At 45.3% G+C, this 20,292-nt stretch overlaps 1 protein-coding gene across 4 annotated transcripts in view; it reads left to right on the top strand.

Annotated features, from left to right (window-relative positions):
- The window catches only part of WIPI1 (WD repeat domain, phosphoinositide interacting 1), a 57,870-nt gene that overhangs the window by 4,030 nt on the left and 33,548 nt on the right, over positions 1-20,292 (top strand). The window lies entirely within an intron of this gene.

Raw genomic sequence — 20,292 nt, 5'->3', positions numbered from 1 at the left:
CTCCCTGTATACACTGTGCTGCCCCCTATCTGCAGACTCTCCTTCCCTGTGCAGAGGGGTCTCCCTGTATACACTGTGCTGCCCCCTATCTGCAGACCCTCCTTCCCTGTGTAGAGGAGTCTCCCTGTATACACTGTGCTGCCCCCTATCTGCAGACCCCCCTTCCCTGTGTAGAGGAGTCTCCCTGTATACACTGTGCTGCCCCCTATCTGCAGACCCTCCTTCCCTGTGTAGAGGGGTCTCCCTGTATACACTGTGCTGCCCCCTATCTGCAGACCCTCCTTCCCTGTGTAGAGGGGTCTCCCTGTATACACTGTGCTGCCCCCTATCTGCAGACTCTCCTTCCCTGTGTAGAGGGGTCTCCCTGTATACACTGTGCTGCCCCCTATCTGCAGACCCCCCTTCCCTGTGTAGAGGAGTCTCCCTGTATACACTGTGCTGCCCCCTATCTGCAGACCCCCCTTCCCTGTGTAGAGGAGTCTCCCTGTATACACTGTGCTGCCCCCTATCTGCAGACCCCCCTACCCGAAGAAATGCAAGTGCAGGACATGTAGCGGCCACTAGAGGGGGCACTGATATTATGTAAGATGTTAGGTGCGGGGAGGGGGCACTGATACTATGTAAGATGGTAGGTATGGGGGGGGGCACTGATACTATGTAAGATGGTAGGTGGGGGGGGAGGGGGCACTGATATTATGTAAGATGGTAGGTGTGGGGAGGGGGTTTATTATTTATATGGGAAATCTCGGTGCGATCCAAGACTTCCTGATTCCTCATGTTCTGGATGTCTGCGGCCCACATCACACGCGATCAGGTACAGCACAGAATGTGTAACGATGGTTAATCAGAAGTCTGATTGGTCGGAGGCGTCCTGCGTCCGTATCGTTGGCGCCAGCACGCGTGAGGAGCTGCTGTCTGACCCGGAAGAATTGGTTTGGGGGCAGCCCCGTTTTTAGACCTCAGTCACTTATATCCCAACCTCCGCTCTCTCCTCTTCCTTCATGTGCGCCACTTATTAACATGGCGGGATATTTCTGGAATATTTTCCAGCCATTTCCTGTAGTGATTGCTATGTGTGAACGAGGGGCGACACAAGTCCCCATGGCGGTCCCTCAGGGAGATGAGGAAAGGCTCGTCCAGGGCGCTTTATGTTCCCCTGCACTTCTGTTGACGTATCATAGTATATAATGCTGGAAAAGGACGCAAGTCCATCAAGTCCAATCTTTAAGAATTCAATGAATGTTTTATCCCCATAACCCGTGATATTTACTCTCTCCAGAAAGTCATCCAGGCCTCTCCTGAACATGTACATAGAGTCCTTCATAACAACCTCCTGCGCCAGAGAGTTCCATAGTCTCACTGCTCTTACAGTAAAGAACCTTTGTCTATGGTGATGGTAGGACCTCCTCTCCTCTAGGTGTAGAGGATGTCCCCTGTCTATGGTGATGGTAGAACCTCCTCTCCTCTAGGTGTAGAGGATGCCCCCTGTCTATGGTGATGGTAGAACCTCCTCTCCTCTAGGTGTAGAGGATGCTCCCTGTCTATGGTGATGGTAGAACCTCCTCTCCTCTAGGTGTAGAGGATGCCCCCTGTCTATGGTGATGGTAGAACCTCCTCTCCTCTAGGTGTAGAGGATGCCCCCTGTCTATGGTGATGGTAGAACCTTCTCTACTCTAGGTGTAGAGGATGACCCCTGTCTATGGTGATGGTAGAACCTCCTCTCCTCTAGGTGTAGAAGATGCCTCCTGTCTATGGAGATGGTAGAACCTCCTCTCCTCTAGGTGTAGAGGATGCCCCCTGTCTATGGTGATGGTAGAACCTCCTCTTCTCTAGGTGTAGAAGATGACTCCTGTCTATGGTGATGGTAGAACCCCCTCTCCTCTAGGTGTAGAGGATGTCCCCTGTCTATGGTGATGGTAGAACCTCCTCTCCTCTAGGTGTAGAGGATGCCTCCTGTCTATGGTGATGGTAGAACCTCCTCTCCTCTAGGTGTAGAGGATGTCCCCTGTCTATGGTGATGATAGAATCTCCTCTCCTCTAGGTGTAGAGGATGCTCCCTGTCTATGGTGATGGTAGAACCTCCTATCCTCTAGGTGTAGAGGATGTCCCCTATCTATGGTGATGGTAGAACCTCCGCTCCTCTAGGTGTAGAGGATGCCCCCTGTCTATGGTGATGATAGAACCTCCTCTCCTCTAGGTGTAGAGGATGCCCCCTGTCTATGGTGATGGTAGAACCTCCTCTCCTCTAGGTGTAGAGGATGCCACCTGTCTATGGTGATGGTAGAACCTCCTCTCCTCTAGGTGTAGAGGATGCCCCCTGTCTATGGTGATGGTAGAACCCCCTCTCCTCTAGGTGTAGAGGATGCCCCCTGTCTATGGTGATGGTAGAACCTCCTCTCCTCTAGGTGTAGAGGATGCCACCTGTCTATGGTGATGGTAGAACCTCCTCTCCTCTAGGTGTAGAGGATGCCACCTGTCTATGGTGATGGTAGAACCTCCTCTCCTCTAGGTGTAGAGGATGCCCCCTGTCTATGGTGATGGTAGAACCTCCTCTCCTCTAGGTGTAGAGAATGCCTCCTGTCTATGGTGATGGTAGAACCTCCTCTCCTCTAGGTGTAGAGGATGCCCCCTGTCTATGGTGATGGTAGATCCTCCTCTCCTTTAGGTGTAGAGGATGCCCCCTGTCTATGGTGATGGTAGAACCTCCTCTCCTCTAGGTGTAGATGATGCCCCCTGTCTATGGTGATGGTAGAACCCCCTCTCCTCTAGGTGTAGAGGATGCTTCCTGTCTATGGTGATGGTAGAACCTCCTCTCCTCTAGGTGTAGAGGATGTCCCCTGTCTATGGTGATGGTAGAACCTCCTATCCTCTAGGTGTAGAGGATGCTTCCTGTCTATGGTGATGGTAGAACCTCCTCTCCTCTAGGTGTAGAGGATGCTTCCTGTCTATGGTGATGGTAGAACCTCCTCTCCTCTAGGTGTAGAGGATGTCCCCTGTCTATGGTGATGGTAGAACCTCCTATCCTCTAGGTGTAGAGGATGCTTCCTGTCTATGGTGATGGTAGAACCTCCTCTCCTCTAGGTGTAGAGGATGTCCTCTGTCTATGGTGATGGTAGAATCTCCCCTCCTCTAGGTGTAGAGGATGTCCCCAGTCTAAGGTGATGGTAGATCTTCCTCTCCTCTAGGCGTAGAGGATGCCCCCTTGTCCTGGTCACAGGCTGAGGTATAAAAAGATCTTTGGAGAGATCCTTGTACTGTCCTTTCAGATATTTGTACATTGTAATGAGGTCTCCCCTCAGTCGTCTTTTTTCTAAACTGAATAATCCCAAATTTTGTAATCTGTCAATGTATTCTAGTCCCCCCATTCCCCTAATAATCCTGGTTGCTCTCCTCTGCACCCGTTCCAGCTCTATTATGTCCTTTTTATACACTGGTGCCCAAAACTGTACACAATATTCCATGTGTGGTCTGACCAGGGATTTGTATAAGGGCAAAACTATGTCTTTATCATGAGAATCTATTCCTCTTTTGATACATCCCATAATTGTATTTGCTTTAGCAGCAGCCACCTGGCTTTGGTCACTAAAATGAAGTTTACCATCCACCAATACCCCAAGTCCTTTTCAGCTCCAGTTTTACCAAGTAATTGACCGTTTAGAACATAATTATACATTTTGTTTCCATGGCCCAATTGCATAACTTTACATTTATCTACATTAAATCTCATCAACCATTTCTCTGCCCACTCCTCAAGCTTCCACAAATCCCTCTGTAATGCTAAACTATCGACCTCAGTATTTATTACTTTACACAGCTTAGTATCATCTGCAAATATTGAAACTTGACTGTGTAAACCCACTACAAGGTCATTAATAAAAATATTAAAAAGAAGAGGCCCCAATACTGACCCCTGTGGCACTCCACTGGTAACATCAACCCAATCTGAGAATGTGCCATTAATGACCACCCTCTGTTTTCTATCACTAAGCCAATTACTTACCCAAATCCACAGATTTTCTCCTATTCCCAGCAGTCTCATTTTATATACCAACCTTTTATGCGGCACGGTGTCAAATGCCTTCGAAAAGTCCAAATATACAACATCCACAGCGTCCCCCAGATCCAGTCTGGAACTTACCTCCTCATAGAAACCAATCAGATTTGTCTGACCAGACCGATCTCTCATAAACCCGATGCTGACGCTGGGTTATAAGGTTGTGCACAGTGAGATACTCCAGGATAGCATCTCTAACAAACCCCTTAAATATTTTCCCCACCACAGCAGTTAGACTCACAGGTCTATAGTTTCCAGGATCACTTTTTGATCCTTTTTTGTATATTGGTACCACATTTGCTATGCGCCAGTCCTGTGGAACATATACACAAGAGGTGGACCAGCACTGCCCAACAATAACCACTGATCAAAATATGTAATCAAAAGCCACAAAAAGAACAGAGGCATGAAAAATAGATCAAGCAAATAATATCTTTATTAATAGAAAAATACACCACAAAACATGCTTAAAAACCTTTAAAATTGTGGAAAGTCACAAATGAATGACATCCTCGGAAAGTGCTGGACACATGATAATGTGCACTGTTCCCGGAACACCAGCTCCCCCTACAATATAGTATACAACAATGTACAGAAATAAATATTATAAATGGTGAGCTAATCAAATCTTTTGACAAGTCCATACAAATGCAAGATAACAACAAAAAGAGGGGTGAAGCACAATAATGGATGGACATACAATTCAAGGATCAGCACAGAACCATGTCCAAATAAGAACGTTGTATACCTAAACGCTCAGGCCATGAGAGCGGGGGGCTGGGGATGGATGCCCAGGATGTCATTCATTTGTGACTTCGTTCACAATTTTTAAAGGTTTTTAAGCATGTTTTATGGTGTATTTTTCTATTAATAAAGATATTATTTGCTTGATCTATTTTTCATGCCTCTGTTCTTTTTGAGTCCTGTGGAACATAACCAGTCCTCAGTGAATCTTCAAATAGTATGTTCAAGAATCTTTTCTTTTTTTTTTATCCAAATTTTTCTTTCTATCTATAAATTCTGTGAGTGTGTATGTTTCAGAAATGCGAAACTCGCACATGTCCGTCACAGTTTCGTCTCTTTGGTGGATCTCTGGGACTTGCGGCCCTTCCTAGGACACTTCTCATCTGCCGGTCGTTTAGGTTCATCATTTCCTTATTGCTGATGGGGGTTGTGCTCCTTTTTAGGGTCTGATTCTTGACCCCCTCATTTCCCTCTATACTTTCCCTTTTTGTCGTGATGTGATGTCATTGTTAGTTACGGTTTGGCTCAAACATAAAACAATCAACTATATTTTTGTTCTTTTGTTTTTCTATGGAGGAAATTCATTCTGCGCCCCAACATGACATTTTGCACCAAAAAAATGTCTAAAATCCCTGATAATTTATAGAGGCTTCTAAACCATTTTTTGACCGTTTTCTGACTGGTACAAAGATAAAACTAGCTAAAACAGGTCTAAAAGTAGAACTCAACAGTCTGGATTTATCATTACAACAAGGAATCCAGTGCAACACAAGAGACATGGCGACAGCTCTGCACTGTCCCAGCCTGAGACACATTCATATATCTACCCTAGTGACTGAACCAGTAGCAGAAAAGTGAGTGCAGCTCTGCACTGTCCCAGCCTGAGACACAGACATCACTATCCAAGTAGCTGATATGTTCTCTCCTCCTATAAACATGTGATACACAGACATCATCTACACAAGTACCTGACATGTTCTCTCCTCCTATACACGTGAGACACAGACATCAGCTACACAAGTACCTGACATGTTCTCTACTCCTATACACATGTGATAGACACAGACATCAGCTACACAAGTACCTGACATGTTCTCTCCTGCTATACACATGTGAGACACAGACATCAGCTACACAAGTACCTGACATGTTCTCTACTCCTATACACATGTGAGACACAGACATCAGCTACACAAGTACCTGACATGTTCTCTCCTCCTATACACATGTGAGACACAGACATCAGCTACACAAGTACCTGACATGTTCTCTCCTCCTATACACATGTGAGACACAGACATCAGCGACACAAGTGCCTGACATGTTGTCTCCTCCTATACACATGTGAGACACAGCCATCAGCTACACAAGTACCTGACATGTTCTCTCCTCCTATACACATGTGTGACACAGACATCAGCTACACAAGTCCCTGACAAGGTATCTCCTCCTATACACATGTGTGACACAGACATCAGCTACACAAGTACCTGACAAGGTATCTCCTCCTATACACATGTGAGACACAGACATCAGCTACACAAGTACCTGACAAGGTATCTCCTCCTATACACATGTGAGACACAGACATCAGCTACACAAGTACCTGACATGTTCTCTTCTCCTATACACATGTGAGAGACAAAGACATCAGCTACACAAGTACCTGACATGTTCTCTCCTCCTTTACACATGTGAGAGACACAGACATCAGCTACACAAGTACCTGACATGTTCTCTCCTCCTATACACATGTGACACACAGACATCAGCTACACAAGTGCCTGACATGTTCTCTTCTCCTATACACATGTGAGATAGACAGACATCAGCTACACAAGTACCTGACATGTTCTCTCCTCCTATACACATGTGACACACAGACATCAGCTACACAAGTGCCTGACATGTTCTCTCCTCCTATACACATGTGAGATACACAGACATCAGCTACACAAGTACCTGACATGTTCTCTCCTCCTATACACATGTGAGAGACACAGACATCAGCTACACAAGTACCTGACATGTTCTCTCCTCCTATACACATGTGAGACGCAGACATCAGCTACACAAGTACCTGACATGTTCTCTCCTCCTATACACATGTGAGAGACACAGACCTCAGCTACACAAGTACCTGACATGTTCTCTCCTCCTATACACACGTGAGAGACAGACCTCAGCTACACAAGTACCTGACATGTTCTCTACTCCTATACACATGTGATAGACACAGACATCAGCTACACAAGTACCTGACATGTTCTCTCCTGCTATACACATGTGAGACACAGACATCAGCTACACAAGTACCTGACATGTTCTCTACTCCTATACACATGTGAGACACAGACATCAGCTACACAAGTACCTGACATGTTCTCTCCTCCTATACACATGTGAGACACAGACATCAGCTACACAAGTACCTGACATGTTCTCTCCTCCTATACACATGTGAGACACAGACATCAGCGACACAAGTGCCTGACATGTTGTCTCCTCCTATACACATGTGAGACACACAGACATCAGCTACACAAGTACCTGACATGTTCTCTCCTCCTATACACATGTGAGAGACAGACCTCAGCTACACAAGTACCTGACATGTTCTCTACTCCTATACACATGTGATAGACACAGACATCAGCTACACAAGTACCTGACATGTTCTCTCCTGCTATACACATGTGAGACACAGACATCAGCTACACAAGTACCTGACATGTTCTCTACTCCTATACACATGTGAGACACAGACATCAGCTACACAAGTACCTGACATGTTCTCTCCTCCTATACACATGTGAGACACAGACATCAGCTACACAAGTACCTGACATGTTCTCTCCTCCTATACACATGTGAGACACAGACATCAGCGACACAAGTGCCTGACATGTTGTCTCCTCCTATACACATGTGAGACACAGCCATCAGCTACACAAGTACCTGACATGTTCTCTCCTCCTATACACATGTGTGACACAGACATCAGCTACACAAGTCCCTGACAAGGTATCTCCTCCTATACACATGTGTGACACAGACATCAGCTACACAAGTACCTGACAAGGTATCTCCTCCTATACACATGTGAGACACAGACATCAGCTACACAAGTACCTGACAAGGTATCTCCTCCTATACACATGTGAGACACAGACATCAGCTACACAAGTACCTGACATGTTCTCTTCTCCTATACACATGTGAGAGACAAAGACATCAGCTACACAAGTACCTGACATGTTCTCTCCTCCTATACACATGTGAGAGACACAGACATCAGCTACACAAGTACCTGACATGTTCTCTCCTCCTATACACATGTGACACACAGACATCAGCTACACAAGTGCCTGACATGTTCTCTTCTCCTATACACATGTGAGATAGACAGACATCAGCTACACAAGTACCTGACATGTTCTCTCCTCCTATACACATGTGACACACAGACATCAGCTACACAAGTGCCTGACATGTTCTCTCCTCCTATACACATGTGAGATACACAGACATCAGCTACACAAGTACCTGACATGTTCTCTCCTCCTATACACATGTGAGAGACACAGACATCAGCTACACAAGTACCTGACATGTTCTCTCCTCCTATACACATGTGAGACGCAGACATCAGCTACACAAGTACCTGACATGTTCTCTCCTCCTATACACATGTGAGAGACACAGACCTCAGCTACACAAGTACCTGACATGTTCTCTCCTCCTATACACACGTGAGAGACAGACCTCAGCTACACAAGTACCTGATGTTCTCTCCTCCTATACACATGTGAGAGATACAGACCTTAGCTACACAAGTACCTGACATGTTATCTCCTCTTATACACATGTGAGAGACACAGACATCAGCTACACAAGTACCTGACATGCTCTCTCCTCCTATACACATGTGAGAGATACAGACATCAGCTACACATGTGCCTGACATGTTTTCTCCTCCTATACACATGTGAGAGACACAGACCTCAGCTACACAAGTACCTAACATGTTCTCTCCTCCTATACACATGTGAGAGACACAGAAATCAGCTACACAAGTACCTGACATGTTCTCTCCTCCTATACACATTTGAGACACACAGACATCAGCTACACAAGTACCTGACATGTTCTCTCCTCCTATACACATGTGAGAGACAGACCTCAGCTACACAAGTACCTGACATGTTCTCTCCTCCTATACACATGTGAGAGACACAGACATCAACTACACAAGTACCTGACATGTTGTCTCCTCCTATACACATGTGAGACACAGCCATCAGCTACACAAGTACCTAACAAGGTATCTCCTCCTATACACATGTGTGACACAGACATCAACTACACAAGTGCCTGACATGTTCTCTCCTCCTATACACATGTGTGACACAGACATCAACTACACAAGTACCTGACATGTTGTCTCCTCCTATACACATGTGAGACACAGCCATCAGCTACACAAGTACCTAACAAGGTATCTCCTCCTATACACATGTGTGACACAGACATCAGCTACACAAGTCCCTGACAAGGTATCTCCTCCTATACACATGTGATAGACACAGACATCAGCTACACAAGTACCTGACATGTTCTCTCCTCCTATACACATGTGAGACACAGACATCAGCGACACAAGTGCCTGACATGTTGTCTCCTCCTATACACATGTGAGACACAGCCATCAGCTACACAAGTGCCTGACATGTTCTCTGCTCCTATACACATGTGAGACACAGACATCAGCTACACAAGTCCCTGGCAAGGTATCTCCTCCTATACACATGTGTGACACAGACATCAGCTACACAAGTACCTAACAAGGTATCTCCTCCTATACACATGTGTGACACAGACATCAGCTACACAAGTCCCTGACAAGGTATCTCCTCCTATACACATGTGATAGACACAGACATCAGCTACACAAGTACCTGACATGTTCTCTCCTCCTATACACATGTGAGACACAGACATCAGCGACACAAGTGCCTGACATGTTGTCTCCTCCTATACACATGTGAGACACAGCCATCAGCTACACAAGTGCCTGACATGTTCTCTGCTCCTATACACATGTGAGACACAGACATCAGCTACACAAGTCCCTGGCAAGGTATCTCCTCCTATACACAAGTGTGACACAGACATCAGCTACACAAGTACCTGACAAGGTATCTCCTCCTATACACATGTGAGACACAGACATCAGCTACACAAGTACCTGACATGTTCTCTCCTCCTATACACATGTTAGAGACACAGACATCAGCTACACAAGTACCTGACATGTTCTCTCCTCCTATACACATGTGACACACAGACATCAGCTACACAAGTGCCTGACATGTTCTCTTCTCCTATACACATGTGAGAGATACAAACATCAGCTACACAAGTACCTGACATGTTCTCTCCTCCTATACACATGTGAGACACAGACATCAGCTACACAAGTACCTGACATGTTCTCTCCTCCTATACACATGTGAGAGATACAGACCTCAGCTACACAAGTGCCTGACATGCTCTCTCCTCCTATACACATGTGATAGACGGACATCAGCTACACAAGTACCTGACATGTTCTCTCCTCCTATACACATGTGATAGACACAGACATCAGCTACACAAGTACCTGACATGTTCTCTCCTCCTATACACATGTGAGATACACAGACATCAGCTACACAAGTACCTGACATGTTCTCTCCTCCTATACACATGTGACACACAGACATCAGCTACACAAGTGCCTGACATGTTCTCTTCTCCTATAAACATGTGAGACACAGACATCAGCTACACAAGTACCTGACAAGGTATCTCCTACTATACACATGTGAGACACAGACATCAGCTACACAAGTACCTGACATGTTCTCTTCTCCTATGCACATGTGAGAGACACAGACATCAGCTACACAAGTACCTGACATGTTCTCTCCTCCTATACACATGTAAGAGACACAGACATCAGCTACACAAGTACCTGACATGTTCTCTCCTCCTATACACATGTAAGAGACACAGACATCAGCTACACAAGTACCTGACATGTTCTCTCCTCCTATACACATGTGAGAGACACAGACATCAGCTACACAAGTACCTGACATGTTCTCTCCTTCTATACACATGTGAGACGCAGACATCAGCTACACAAGTACCTGACATGTTCTCTCCTCCTATACACATGTGATAGACACAGACATCAGCGACACAAGTACCTGACATGTTCTCTCCTCCTATACACATGTGAGAGACACAGACATCAGCGACACAAGTACCTGACATGTTCTCTCCTCCTATACACATGTGAGAGACACAGACCTCAGCTACACAAGTACCTGACATGTTCTCTCCTCCTATACACATGTGATAGATAGAGACATCAGCTACACAAGTACCTGACATGTCCTCTCCTCCTATACACATGTGATACACAGACATCAGCTACACAAGTACCTGACATGTTCTCTACTCCTATACACAAGTGAGACACAGACATCAGCTACACAAGTACCTGACATGTTCTCTCCTCCTATACACACGTGAGAGACAGACCTCAGCTACACAAGTACCTGACATGTTCTCTCCTCCTATACACATGTGAGAGATACAGACCTCAGCTACACAAGTACCTGACATGTTATCTCCTCTTATACACATGTGAGAGACACAGACATCAGCTACACAAGTAGCTGACATGCTCTCTCCTCCTATACACATGTGAGAGACACAGACCTCAGCTACACAAGTACCTGACATGTTCTCTCCTCCTATACACATGTGATAGACAGACATCAGCTACACAAGTACCTGACATGTTCTCTCCTCCTATACACATGTGAGAGACACAGAAATCAGCTACACAAGTACCTGACTTATTCTCTCCTCCTATACACATGTGAAACACACAGACATCAGCTACACAAGTACCTGACATGTTCTCTCCTCCTATACACATGTGAGAGACAGACCTCAGCTACACAAGTACCTGACATGTTCTCTCCTCCTATACACATGTGAGAGACACAGCCATCAGCTACACAAGTGCCTGACATGTTCTCTCCTCCTATACACATGTGTGACACAGACATCAGCTACACAAGTCCCTGACAAGGTATCTCCTCCTATACACATGTGTGACACAGACATCAGCTACACAAGTACCTCACATGGTATCTCCTCCTATACACATGTGAGACACAGACATCAGCTACACAAGTACCTGACAAGGTATCTCCTCCTATACACATGTGAGACACAGACATCAGTTACACAAGTACCTGACATGTTCTCTCCTCCTATACACATGTGAGAGATACAGACATCAGCTACACAAGTACCTGACATGTTCCCTCATCCTATACACATGTTAGAGACACAGACATCAGCTACACAAGTACCTGACATGTTCTCTCCTCCTATACACATGTGACACACAGACATCAGCTACACAAGTGCCTGACATGTTCTCTTCTCCTATACACATGTGAGAGATACAGACATCAGCTACACAAGTACCTGACATGTTCTCTCCTCCTATACACATGTGAGAGATACAGACATCAGCTACACAAGTACCTGACATGTTCTCTCCTCCTATACACATGTTAGAGACACAGACATCAGCTACACAAGTACCTGACATGTCCTCTCCTCCTATACACATTTGAGACACACAGACATCAGCTACACAAGTACCTGACATGTTCTCTCCTCCTATACACATGTGAGAGACAGACCTCAGCTACACAAGTACCTGACATGTTCTCTCCTTCTATACACATGTGAGAATCAGCCATCAGCTACACAAGTGCCTGACATGTTCTCTCCTCCTATACACATGTGTGACACAGACATCAGCTACACAAGTCCCTGACAAGGTATCTCCTCCTATACACATGTGTGACACAGACATCAGCTACACAAGTCCCTGACAAGGTATCTCCTCCTATACACATGTGATAGACACAGACATCAGCTACACAAGTACCTGACATGTTCTCTCCTCCTATACACATGTGAGACACAGACATCAGCGACACAAGTGCCTGACATGTTGTCTCCTCCTATACACATGTGAGACACAGCCATCAGCTACACAAGTGCCTGACATGTTCTCTCCTCCTATACACATGTGTGACACAGACATCAGCTACACAAGTCCCTGACAAGGTATCTCCTCCTATACACATGTGTGACACAGACATCAGCTACACAAGTACCTCACAAGGTATCTCCTCCTATACACATGTGAGACACAGACATCAGCTACACAAGTACCTGACATGTTCTCTCCTCCTATACACATGTGAGACACAGACATCAGCTACACAAGTACCTGACATGTTTTCTTCTCCTATACACATGTGAGAGATACAGACATCAGCTACACAAGTACCTCACATGTTCTCTCCTCCTATACACATGTTAGAGACACAGACATCAGCTACACAAGTACCTGACATGTTCTCTCCTCCTATACACATGTGACACACAGACATCAGCTACACAAGTGCCTGACATGTTCTCTTCTCCTATACAAATGTGAGAGATTCAGACATCAGCTACACAAGTACCTGACATGTTCTCTACTCCTATACACATGTGAGACACAGACATCAGCTACACAAGTACCTGACATGTTCTCTCCTCCTATACACATGTGACAGACACAGACATCAGCGACACAAGTACCTGACATGTTCTCTCCTCCTATACACATGTCAGAGACACAGACATCAGCTACACAAGTACCTGACATGTTCTCTCATCCTATACACATGTGAGAGACACAGACCTCAGCTACACAAGTGCCTGACATGCTCTCTCTTCCTATACACATGTGATAGACAGACATCAGCTACACAAGTACCTGACATGTTCTCGCCTCCTATACACATGTGAGAGACACAGACATCAGCTACACAAGTACCTGACATGTTCTCTCCTCCTATACACAGGTGATAGACACAGACATCAGCTACACAAGTACCTGACATGTTCTCTCCTTCTATACACATGTGAGACGCAGACATCAGCTACACAAGTACCTGACATGTTCTCTCCTCCTATACACATGTGATAGACACAGACATCAGCGACACAAGTACCTGACATGTTCTCTCCTCCTATACACATGTCAGAGACACAGACATCAGCTACACAAGTACCTGACATGTTCTCTCCTCCTATACACATTTGATAGATACAGACATAAGGTACACAAGTACCTGACATGTTATTTCCTCCTATACACATGTGAGAGACACAGACCTCAGCTACAGAAGTACCTGACGTGTTCTCTCCTTCTATACACATGTGAGAGACAGACCTCAGCTACACAAGTACCTGACATGTTCTCTCCTCCTATACACATGTGAGAGACAGAGACCTCAGCTACACAAGTAACTGACATGTTATCTCCTCTTATACACATGTGAGAGACACAGACATCAGCTGTGCAAGTACCTGACATGCTCTCTCCTCCTATACACATGTGAGAGATACAGACATCAGCTACACAAGTACGTGACATGTTCTCTCCTCCTATACACATGTGAGACACAGACATCAGCTACACATGTGCCTGACATGTTCTCTCCTCCTATACACATGTGAGAGACACAGACCTCAGCTACACAAGTACCTGACATGTTCTCTCCTCCTATACACATGTGATAGACAGACATCAGCTACACAAGTACCTGACATGTTCTCTCCTCCTATACACATGTGAGAGACACAGAAATCAGCTACGCAAGTACCTGACATGTTCTCTCCTCCTATACACATGTGAGACACACAGACATCAGCTACACAAGTACCTGACATGTTCTCTCCTCCTATACACATGTGAGAGACAGACCTCAGCTACACAAGTAACTGACATGTTCTCTCCTCCTATACACATGTGAGAGACACAGACATCAACTACACAAGTACCTTACATGTTCTCTCCTCCTATACACATGTGATAGACAGACATCAGCTACACAAGTACCTGACATGTTCTCTCATCCTATACACGTGAGACAAAGACATCAGCTACACAAGTACCTGACATGTTCTCTCCTCCTATACACATGTGAGAGACAGACCTCAGCTACACAAGTACCTGACATGTTCTCTCCTCCTATACACATGTGAGAGACACAGACATCAACTACACAAATACCTGACATGTTCTCTCCTCCTATACACATGTGATAGACAGACATCAGCTACACAAGTACCTGACATGTTATCTCCTCCTATACACATGTGAAAGGCACAGTCATCAGCTACACAAGTACCTGATATGTCCTCTCCTCCTATACACATTTGAGACACACAGACATCAGCTACACAAGTACCTGACATGTTCTCTCCTCCTATACACATGTGAGAGACACAGACATCAGCTACACAAGTACCTGACATGTTCTCTCCTCCTATACACATGTGAGACACAGCCATCAGCTACACAAGTGCCTGACATGTTCTCTCCTCCTATACACATGTGTGACACAGACATCAGCTACACAAGTCCCTGACAAGGTATCTCCTCCTATACACATGTGTGACACAGACATCAGCTACACAAGTCCCTGACAAGGTATCTCCTCCTATACACATGTGATAGACACAGACATCAGCTACACAAGTACCTGACATGTTCTCTCCTCCTATACACATGTGAGACACAGACATCAGCGACACAAGTGCCTGACATGTTGTCTCCTCCTATACACATGTGAGACACAGCCATCAGCTACACAAGTGCCTGACATGTTCTCTCCTCCTATACACATGTGTGACACAGACATCAGCTACACAAGTCCCTGACAAGGTATCTCCTCCTATACACATGTGTGACACAGACATCAGCTACACAAGTCCCTGACATGTTCTCTCCTCCTATACACATGTGAGACACAGACATCAGCGACACAAGTGCCTGACATGTTGTCTCCTCCTATACACATGTGAGACACAGCCATCAGCTACACAAGTGCCTGACATGTTCTCTCCTCCTATACACATGTGACACACAGACATCAGCTACACAAGTGCCTGACATGTTCTCTTCTCCTATACAAATGTGAGAGATTCAGACATCAGCTACACAAGTACCTGACATGTTCTCTACTCCTATACACATGTGAGACACAGACATCAGCTACACAAGTACCTGACATGTTCTCTCCTCCTATACACATGTGAGAGACACAGACCTCAGCTACACAAGTGCCTGACATGCTCTCTCCTCCTATACACATGTGATAGACAGACATCAGCTACACAAGTACCTGACATGTTCTCTCCTCCTATACACATGTGAGAGACACAGACATCAGCTACACAAGTACCTGGCATGTTCTCTCCTCCTATACACAGGTGATAGACACAGACATCAGCTACACAAGTACCTGACATGTTCTCTCCTTCTATACACATGTGAGACGCAGACATCAGCTACACAAGTACCTGACATGTTCTCTCTTCCTATACACATGTCAGAGACACAGACATCAGCTGCACAAGTACCTGACATGTTCTCTCCTCCTATACACATGTGATAGATACAGACATCAGCTACACAAGTACCTGACATGTTCTCTCCTCCTATACACATGTGAGAGACACAGACCTCAGCTACACAAGTACCTGAAATGTTCTCTCCTCCTATACACATGTGAGAGACAGACCTCAGCTACACAAGTACCTGACATGTTCTCTCCTCCTATACACATGTGAGAGACAGAGACCTCAGCTACACAAGTACCTGACATGTTATCTCCTCCTATACACATGTCAGAAACACAGACATCAGCTACACAAGTACCTGACATGTTCTCTCCTCCTATACACATGTGATAGACACCGACCTCAGCTACACAAGTGCCTGACATGCTCTCTCTTCCTATACACATGTGATAGACAGACATCAGCTACACAAGTACCTGACATGTTCTCTCCTCCTATACACATGTGAGAGACAGAGACCTCAGCTACACAAGTAACTGACATGTTATCTCCTCTTATACACATGTGAGAGACACAGACATCAGCTGTGCAAGTACCTGACATGCTCTCTCCTCCTATACACATGTGAGAGATACAGACATCAGCTACACAAGTACCTGACATGTTCTCTCCTCCTATACACATGTGAGACACAGACATCAGCTACACATGTGCCTGACATGTTCTCTCCTCCTATACACATGTGAGAGACACAGACCTCAGCTACACAAGTACCTGACATGTTCTCTCCTCCTATACACATGTGAGAGACACAGACATCAACTACACAAGTACCTGACATGTTGTCTCCTCCTAAACACATGTGAGACACAGCCATCAGCTACACAAGTGCCTGACATGTTCTCTCCTCCTATACACATGTGTGACACAGACATCAGCTACACAAGTCCCTGACAAGGTATCTCCTCCTATACACATGTGTGACACAGACATCAGCTACACAAGTACCTCACAAGGTATCTCCTCCTATACACATGTGAGACACAGACATCAGCTACACAAGTACCTGACAAGGTATCTCCTCCTATACACATGTGAGACACAGACATCAGTTAAACAAGTACCTGACATGTTCTCTCCTCCTATACACACGTGAGAGATACAGACATCAGCTACACAAGTACCTGACATGTTCTCTCCTCCTATACACATGTTAGAGACACAGACATCAGCTACACAAGTACCTGACATGTTCTCTCCTCCTATACACATGTGACACACAGACATCAGCTACACAAGTGCCTGACATGTTCTCTTCTCCTATACACATGTGAGAGATACAGACATCAGCTACACAAGTACCTGACATGTTCTCTACTCCTATACACATGTGAGATGCAGACATCAGCTACACAAGTACCTGACATGTTCTCCCCTCCTATACACATGTGATAGACACAGACATCAGCTACACAAGTACCTGACATGTTCTCTCCTCCTATACACATGTGATAGACACAGACATCAGCGACACAAGTACCTGACATGTTCTCTCCTCCTATACACATGTCAGAGACACAGACATCAGCTACACAAGTACCTGATATGTTCTCTCCTCCTATACACATTTGATAGATACAGACATAAGGTACACAAGTACCTGACATGCCCTCTCCTCCTATACACATGTGATACACAGACATCAGCTACACAAGTACCTGACATGTTCTTTCCTCCTATACACATGTGAGAGACACAGACATCAGCTACAGAAGTACCTGACATGTTCTCTCCTTCTATACACATGTGAGAGACAGACCTCAGCTACACAAGTACCTGACATGTTCTCTCCTCCTATACACATGTGAGAGACAGAGACCTCAGCTACACAAGTAACTGACATGTTATCTCCTCTTATACACATGTGAGAGACACAGACATCAGCTGCGCAAGTACCTGACATGCTCTCTCATCCTATACACATGTGAGAGATACAGACATCAGCTACACAAGTACCCGACATGTTCTCTCCTCCTATACACATGTGAGACACAGACATCAGCTACACATGTGCCTGACATGTTCTCTCCTCCTATACACATGTGAGAGACACAGACCTCAGCTACACAAGTACCTGACATGTTCTCTCCTCCTATACACATGTGATAGACAGACATCAGCTACACAAGTACCTGACATGTTCTCTCCTCCTATACACATGTGAGAGACACAGAAATCAGCTACGCAAGTACCTGACATGTTCTCTCCTCCTATACACATGTGAGACACACAGACATCAGCTACACAAGTACCTGACATGTTCTCTCCTCCTATACACATGTGAGAGACAGACCTCAGCTACACAAGTAACTGACATGTTCTCTCCTCCTATACACATGTGAGAGACACAGACATCAACTACACAAGTACCTTACATGTTCTCTCCTCCTATACACATGTGATAGACAGACATCAGCTACACAAGTACCTGACATGTTTTCTCATCCTATACACGTGAGACAAAGACATCAGCTACACAAGTACCTGACATGTTCTCTCCTCCTATACACGTGAGACAAAGACATCAGCTACACAAGTACCTGACATGTTCTCTCCTCCTATACACATGTGAGAGACAGACCTCAGCTACACAAGTACCTGACATGTTCTCTCCTCCTATACACATGTGATAGACAGACATCAGCTACACAAGTACCTGACATGTTATCTCCTTCTATACACATGTGAAAGGCACAGTCATCAGCTACACAAGTACCTGACATGTCCTCTCCTCCTATACACATTTGAGACACACAGACATCAGCTACACAAGTACCTGACATGTTCTCTCCTCCTATACACATGTGAGAGACAGACCTCAGCTACACAAGTACCTGACATGTTCTCTCCTCCTATACACATGTGAGACACAGCCATCAGCTACACAAGTGCCTGACATGTTCTCTCCTCCTATACACATGTGTGACACAGACATCAGCTACACAAGTCCCTGACACGGTATCTCCTCCTATACACATGTGTGACACAGACATCAGCTACACAAGTGCCTGACATGCTCTCTCCTCCTATACACATGTGATAGACAGACATCAGCTACACAAGTACCTGACATGTTCTCTCCTCCTATACACATGTGAGAGACACAGACATCAGCTACACAAGTACCTGACATGTTCTCTCCTCCTATACACATGTGATAGACACAGACATCAGCTACACAAGTACCTGACATGTTCTCTCCTTCTATACACATGTGAGACGCAGACATTAGCTACACAAGTACCTGACATGTTCTCTCCTCCTATACACATGTGATAGACACAGACATCTGCGACACAAGTACCTGACATGTTCTCTCCTCCTATACACATGTCAGAGACACAGACATCAGCTGCACAAGTACCTGACATGTTCTCTCCTCCTATACACATGTGAGAGACACAGACATCAGCTACAGAAGTACCTGACATGTTCTCTCCTTCTATACACATGTGAGAGACAGACCTCAGCTACACAAGTACCTGACATGTTCTCTCCTCCTATACACATGTGAGAGACAGAGACCTCAGCTACACAAGTAACTGACATGTTATCTCCTCTTATACACATGTGAGAGACACAGACATCAGCTGCGCAAGTACCTGACATGCTCTCTCATCCTATACACATGTGAGAGATACAGACATCAGCTACACAAGTACCCGACATGTTCTCTCCTCCTATACACATGTGAGACACAGACATCAGCTACACATGTGCCTGACATGTTCTCTCCTCCTATACACATGTGAGAGACACAGACCTCAGCTACACAAGTACCTGACATGTTCTCTCCTCCTATACACATGTGATAGACAGACCTCAGCTACACAAGTACCTGACATGTTCTCTCCTCCTATACACATGTGAGAGACACAGAAATCAGCTACGCAAGTACCTGACATGTTCTCTCCTCCTATACACATGTGAGA

The sequence above is a fragment of the Engystomops pustulosus genome, unplaced genomic scaffold (assembly GCF_040894005.1).
Source record: "Engystomops pustulosus unplaced genomic scaffold, aEngPut4.maternal MAT_SCAFFOLD_141, whole genome shotgun sequence".
Lineage (NCBI taxonomy): Eukaryota > Metazoa > Chordata > Amphibia > Anura > Leptodactylidae > Engystomops > Engystomops pustulosus.
This window is presented reverse-complemented; position numbering and strand designations above follow the sequence as displayed.